General features: G+C 40.0%; 1 pseudogene; it reads right to left on the minus strand.

Moving 5' to 3' along the window:
* Positions 1-4,251: 4,251 nt before the first annotated feature.
* Positions 4,252-4,464, minus strand: LOC138827150 (protein kish-A pseudogene; annotated as a pseudogene).
* Between the last annotated feature and the right edge of the window lie 1,952 nt (positions 4,465-6,416).

Raw genomic sequence — 6,416 nt, forward strand, 5'->3', positions numbered from 1 at the left:
ATTATACCTTTGAAGAAACAGCACACATGCGTGTGCACGTGGGAAAACTAGATGGCCTAATGGAATGACTGTGCAGCAAAACTATCCATGATAAACTTGTTTTGTCAGACTCACTAAGCTATAAGGTCAGGTAAGCCCTGTAACAATTCATAATAAAATTAAAGTGGTACATTTGAAAGCTGTGTCCTAAGGACAGCTCACAATCTTGCAAAATACCACCAAGGTGCTTCAATTATTCCTTCAACAGGCTATTGCCCAACACTCTATCAGAGTGAAGGCACTGAGTAGAACATTACTGATATACCCAATAAATCCTATGGCCATGGCCCTACTCTTCTATCATCTCTGTTGTAAAGTAGATCCCTTGATCTGACATGATGTTTATATGGAGGATCCCATGTTGGCAAATCAAAAATTCTAAAAGCCCTTAGGATAGCAATGCTGGCTGGATCCTCCCGGAAAAAGAATGGCAAAGCAATATCTGGAATGTATGTTTACTCTCATAAACATGACTCACTGGCAAGTAAGAGAACTAAGGCAGTCAACTAGAAATCAAGTGGCCTGTTGATCTTCTTGGTGTACAGTATTGTGTCTGGATCATTTTGTGAGCATATTAACACCCAACATTCCATGGGATCACCCATGCAATCATAGGTGTGAGCTGGGCGAAAGGTTTTGGTGCCATGGAGGCAGTTGACACAAGGTTACCTGCTTGTAAGGCTCACTTGTGCCTCCAATCCCACTGGACTCATTCAGATGTACCACTTCCATGTTATAATGAATGATTGCTAGGCTCACCTAACCGTAAGCTTAGTAGGCCTACCAAAACCCAACTTACCATGGGTAGTTCTTGCCACATGTTCATCTCATCAGGCCCTCCAGATCTACAAGGGCTTGCAAATATGTCAGGAGCTATTTTTCAAAAGGTGTATATAATATCCAATACAGGTGATAAGACTTTTATCTAGGACTCTATGAATAAACTATTTTCCAATGGCCAATGCTTTTTAAACCACAGAATCTGGTGATTAATAGAGCTCACATAACAGAACTACTTGTACTGTAGGCTGAAACTGTGAGAGAGCCCTTTCCTGCTTTGGGCACCCCTCAAACATGACAGGCTCTTATATTACTGACAGGTATATGGGTCAGAGTTATATTTCCAAATATGTGACAGGTAACATTCATAACCCAAAAGTCCCACCAAAGTTGTGCTTCCATCAGAAGTACAAGATGTAGTAGTTGGCCCTATATTTCATAGGAAATTTCTTGACTTGATACCTAAAAAGTTTACTGATATGCCAGGCTCTGAATGTTCATAAGGCTTATCTATACCTAAGTATATGTATTTTAACATGGCCACTGATATTATCTGAGTGGTCTAAAGTGATCAATAGAGTATTTAGGAGGTCCAGAAGGTCTGGGTCACTTAGAACTCTATTAATTCATAGGGTAGGAGAGTTAATCTTGCCTTGGAAATTTAAACTGTTGCTTGTCTCAGGTGAATAAAAATGATTTCTGATAGGGGTGAAAAGAAATTAGTGGCCAAATACTGTATGACTGAGGTCAGATTAATCTAATGTGGAAAAGATACTACATCTAGCTGGGTACTGGTAGCTGACGCCTGTAATCCTAGCTACTCAGGAGGCTGAGATCTGAGAATCTCGATTCAAAACCAGGCCAGGCAGGAAAGTCCATGAAACTCTTATCTCCAATAAACCACCAGAAAACTGGAAGTGGCACTGTGGCTCAAGTGGCAGAGCACTAGCCGTGAGCTGAAGAGCTCAAGGACTGCACTCAGGCCCAGAGTTCAAGCCCATGACTGACAAAAAAAAAAAAAAAGATACTACATCTAGTAAGCACACTGGCTGAAACTGAGTCTACAATTTGTTGAACTGTTGGTAGCTACCTAGCCATCTTCTGGGGTTTTCTGGTCAATAAAATTACTCCCTTTAGGTTACCTAAGTGTTAGCTTCTTCTTCTGGTGTCCTTAGAATGTGATCTTGCTTTATTATTTTTGCTAGGATGAGGAATACTGTGGAGACTTCTACTTATTTTTGTTTAGTGAAAGCTCTCAATGCACAGGCCCAATGGTCCAATGTAAGGGTTGTGCTAATTACCAAGTATATTTATCTGATTATGTCACTGAGTGGGAGCCTTCTATGAGCAGAGTTCTGGCCAAGAACTCTGTCCATACACACCCAATTCCATCAAAAGAGTTATGGTGCTATGAAAGGTCCCCAGGTAACAATATTAAGTCAAGTCCTGTGTTCAGTGGTCCACAAAATAATTTTTGTTATTCTCCAATTGTATTTTACTCTTTTCATTTTATGAAGTTTGTCTTTTTCCCAGAATGACTGGTCACAGTTGTGCTTAAGACATCTATACTTGACCACAGACCTTAGAGGCTACTATACTCACTGATTTTTTTCAACTTTTTTTTAATGTTAAATATGAACAGCTTCTTGGTACTTCTTTAGATCACATCTCATTTCTCTTCTTAAGAAATGCACATGCTTGGGCTGGGAAGGTGGCTCAGTGGTAGAGCGCTTGCCTTGCATGCATGAGGCCCTGGGTTCGATTCCTCAGCACCACATAAGCAAAAAGAAAAAAGCCGGAAGTGGCGCTGTGGCTCAAGTGGTAGAGCGCTAGCCTTGAGCTGAAGAGCTGAGGGACAGCGCCCAGGCCCAGAGTTCAGGCCCCACGACCGGACCCCCAAAAAGAAAATGCACATGCTCATTTTAAATACTTTTAACACCTGTAATCAACTACAGAAGTTGATAGAAGTAGAGGTATACTGGCTAATGATCAAGATGTGTACAGAGGAAAAGTAAACATCACTAAATGAATGTAACCCTTATCAACACAAAATTGGACCATTTTTTTCTCAATAAAAAAAGGCTATTCAAAAGACAACCCTGAGATACCACCTTACCCCAGTCAGAATGTCCCACATCCACAAATCAGCCAACGACAAATGCTGGAGGGGATGTGGAGAACGAGGAACGCTATTACACTGCTGGTGGGAATGTACACTTATACAACCACTTTGGAAAGCAGTCTGGAGGATCCTTAGAAAGCTAAAGATTGACCTCCCTTATGACCCAGTCATACCACTTCTAGGCATCTACCCTGAACAACAGGAACCAATATACAAGGACACGTGCACCTCCATGTTTATTGCAGCACTGTTCGCAATAGCTAGGATATGGAAACAACCTAGATGCCCCACCACAGATGAATGGATCCAAAAATTGTGGTATCTATACACAATGGAATATTATGCAGCCATTAGAAATGACAAAATAATGGCATTTGCAGGGAAATGGATGGAGCTAGAAGGAATCATGTTGAGCGAGGTAAGCCAAGAACGAAGAGACAAACAGTACATGGTCTCCCTGATAAGTGGATGCTAAATCCAAAATGTTAGGTGATATGACAAAACTAACAGGACTTAAGAAACAAAGAACTCCCACTCATCTGGTTGAACCACTACTAAATATCCCCATGCTGCTGATCACATATATGGTATATAATATGTGAGCACCGTTATATATTACAGACTGTGATAGACAATTTGCTCCAGGAAAGTTAGAATGAACTTGTGACTTTAAATGAGCATCATTATTCCACAATACTGTGAATTTCCAGAAATTATGTAATCACTTAATCACAATCAAAAAAAAAAAAAAAAAAAAGAACCTTGGGGAAGGGAGGGAGGGAGGGGATGGTAAGGGGAAAACAATGGAGGGGGTAACAATGTTCAAGAGGAAGTGTACTCATTACCTCACTCATGTAACTGTAACCCTCTGTATAGTATCTTTACAATAAAAAAATTTTAAAAAAAAGGCTATTCAAAAAAGGGACTCCTTTATAAAGATTTGTCATTTTTAGGAATTTGAAAGGAACTTGAGTATAAATTTTGTTTTCTACTATGTACCTTAAGGACACCTTAGGAAAAAATTAGTGTCTTATACAACAGAATGGCATTTGCAGAACATAATATTAAAATGACAGTACTGGGGTTGATTACTGCGGACTGTAAGACTCTTTGTGTATTAAATGGTTACATCTTAACAATGTATTTAGAACATTGTTCCAATAACATAAAAATAGAGGAAAAGCATCTGGAAATTTATCTCATTCAGTGTTCAGAGATAAAAAGGTTAACATTCTTTCCATTATTTCCCATAGGTAAGTCCTTGTTCACACTGAAATCTGATGGTAATTACATTCTGGCATTTTTCTAAACTATTGTATGAAGAAGATGCTGAAGGCCATCACTATACAGCACACTGCGACATATGGACTCTTTCGTTCACCAGTTCTGGCGCACTTCCAAAATATTCCCAACAGTCCAGTTTTATTTCTGTCCAGGATGCTGGACACGTACATATAAGCACACGTACATATAAGCAGCAAGATTACAGTCAACACACTCTGAAAATTGAAAATGGCAGACATAGTGAGACCAGAGATATCCCAGCCACATCACCCTTCCAGACCCCAGGCACCACAAAATATTTCTGTACTCTCTTTTTCTTAGTATATACACTTAGCTAAGTAAATAGCTACAAGCTTCGTTGGGGGAGAGCTATGAAAGTCAGTATAATAAACATTTGTTGTGGTTGTATGGCCTCCATCCTTTGGGGAGATCTGAATGTTTCTCTAATCAATAGATTTAGAGTCTATAAACTGGATCAGGTATGGACATTTGAAAGGAGACTTTCTATTAGAGTGCCAGGATTCACCATGCATAATGGATTTAGTGCCTTCAAATATTCCACTATTTCCATAATTCTAAGTCAGACTTTCTTTTTTTTTTTTTTTTTTTTTTTTGTCGGTCGTGGGGCTTGAGCGCTCTACCACTTGAGCTACAGCGCCACTTCCGGTTTTCTGGTGGTTTATTGGAGATAGGAGTCTCACAGTCTCTCCTGCCTGGGCTGGCTTTGAACCTCGATCCTCAGATCTCAGCCTCCTGAGTAGCTAGGATTACAGGCGTGAGCCACCAGTGCCCGGCTTAAGTCAGACTTTCTTAACTGTCACTCTAACCTTGCCACTCACAACTGAGCTAACTGACTTACGAGAGTTGTGTACTCCCACTAGGAATCTATTATGTCAGAGACCCTGTTGCTAACAGTGAACCAGTTATGTGAAAATACAGCCTACTACAAGTCATAGCTTACAATTATGTTAACCCTAGTTATTAGCCTGTGGCTTTTTCTGCTAAAGGCTGGTGCTTTACAACTTGAGCCATACCTCCTTTTTCTAGTTAATTGGAGATAAGAGTCTCATGGACTTTTCTGCCTTGGCTGGCTTCAAACAGCAATATTCAAAACAGCCTCCTGAACAGCTAGGTATGAGCCACATAAGGCTGCTATAATGCAGCTTCTTGCATTATATTATTAAAGTAAAAGGCCAGCTTCGGCTCTTAACAGAGATGAATAGGTTACTTCTGAAGCCACAGAATGCTTAGGGGAGTCTGAAGATACAAGATTTTCTAGTCAACAGAGATCTCTATCAAGGGAAGGTCCTATTCTTTCCCCATGGGGGCTCTTTTCTTTGGCATAGGAGACCTGCTTCAAGTTGGAGTTTAACTATTCAAGTTGGAGATCAACTATTGTATTAGTCAGCTTTTACAACTGCCATATATAACAGAATATCTAAGATTTGCTATGTTATAAAGGAAAGAATTTTATTTAGCTTACAGTTTTGGAGATGAAAATCCAAACAACATAGTGTTAGTGTTGGCAAGCCCTCCATCCCTCCAACCACACCACTTTATGGTATCTTGGCTGGTTTATGTGCAACAGGGAAGAGATCACATGGCAAAAAAGGAAGCCAGAAAGAGATTCGTGGACCAAACTTACTCTGTTACAATGCACTCTTGTGAGAATAAATGACTCACTTCACGAGACCAGCATCAATCCTTTCCAAAGGCAGCACATCTATCTGTGATCTAATTACCTTACACTAAAGCTCTATCTCTCCAACATCTCTACCACCTCCCAACATGACCACACCAAGGACTAACCTTCCTCCAATATTCGGGACATAGTCTAACCATATTCAAAATAACTACTTCTACAAATAAATCCTAGACCTTGTTCTTAGCTTTTTCTCCTCTTTTCTTGTAAGAGATAAAAGCTCTTTATATGCACTAAAAAGGCCTGTGGCTTTTCACACTTGGCTTTCCATTGCTAACTAATCACGCTAAGCTCATCATTATCTTTTTATTGAGATTTAGTAATCTCAGTAATTCCCCTATTTCTCAATACCTGATGTAATATACCAGCTAATGCATACTCAACAAGAGCTGAAGTTTTAACAACTGCATTATTACTGTGTACCACAGGCTGCCTCATTTGCCATTTGTGATGGGGTCTTCACTGGCAGCAGGCAGTAGGTGATCTAGC

This window comes from Dipodomys merriami, unplaced genomic scaffold, assembly GCF_024711535.1.
Source record: "Dipodomys merriami isolate MVZ:Mamm:240054 unplaced genomic scaffold, mDipMer1.0.p SCAF_151, whole genome shotgun sequence".
Classification (NCBI taxonomy): Eukaryota; Metazoa; Chordata; class Mammalia; order Rodentia; family Heteromyidae; genus Dipodomys; species Dipodomys merriami.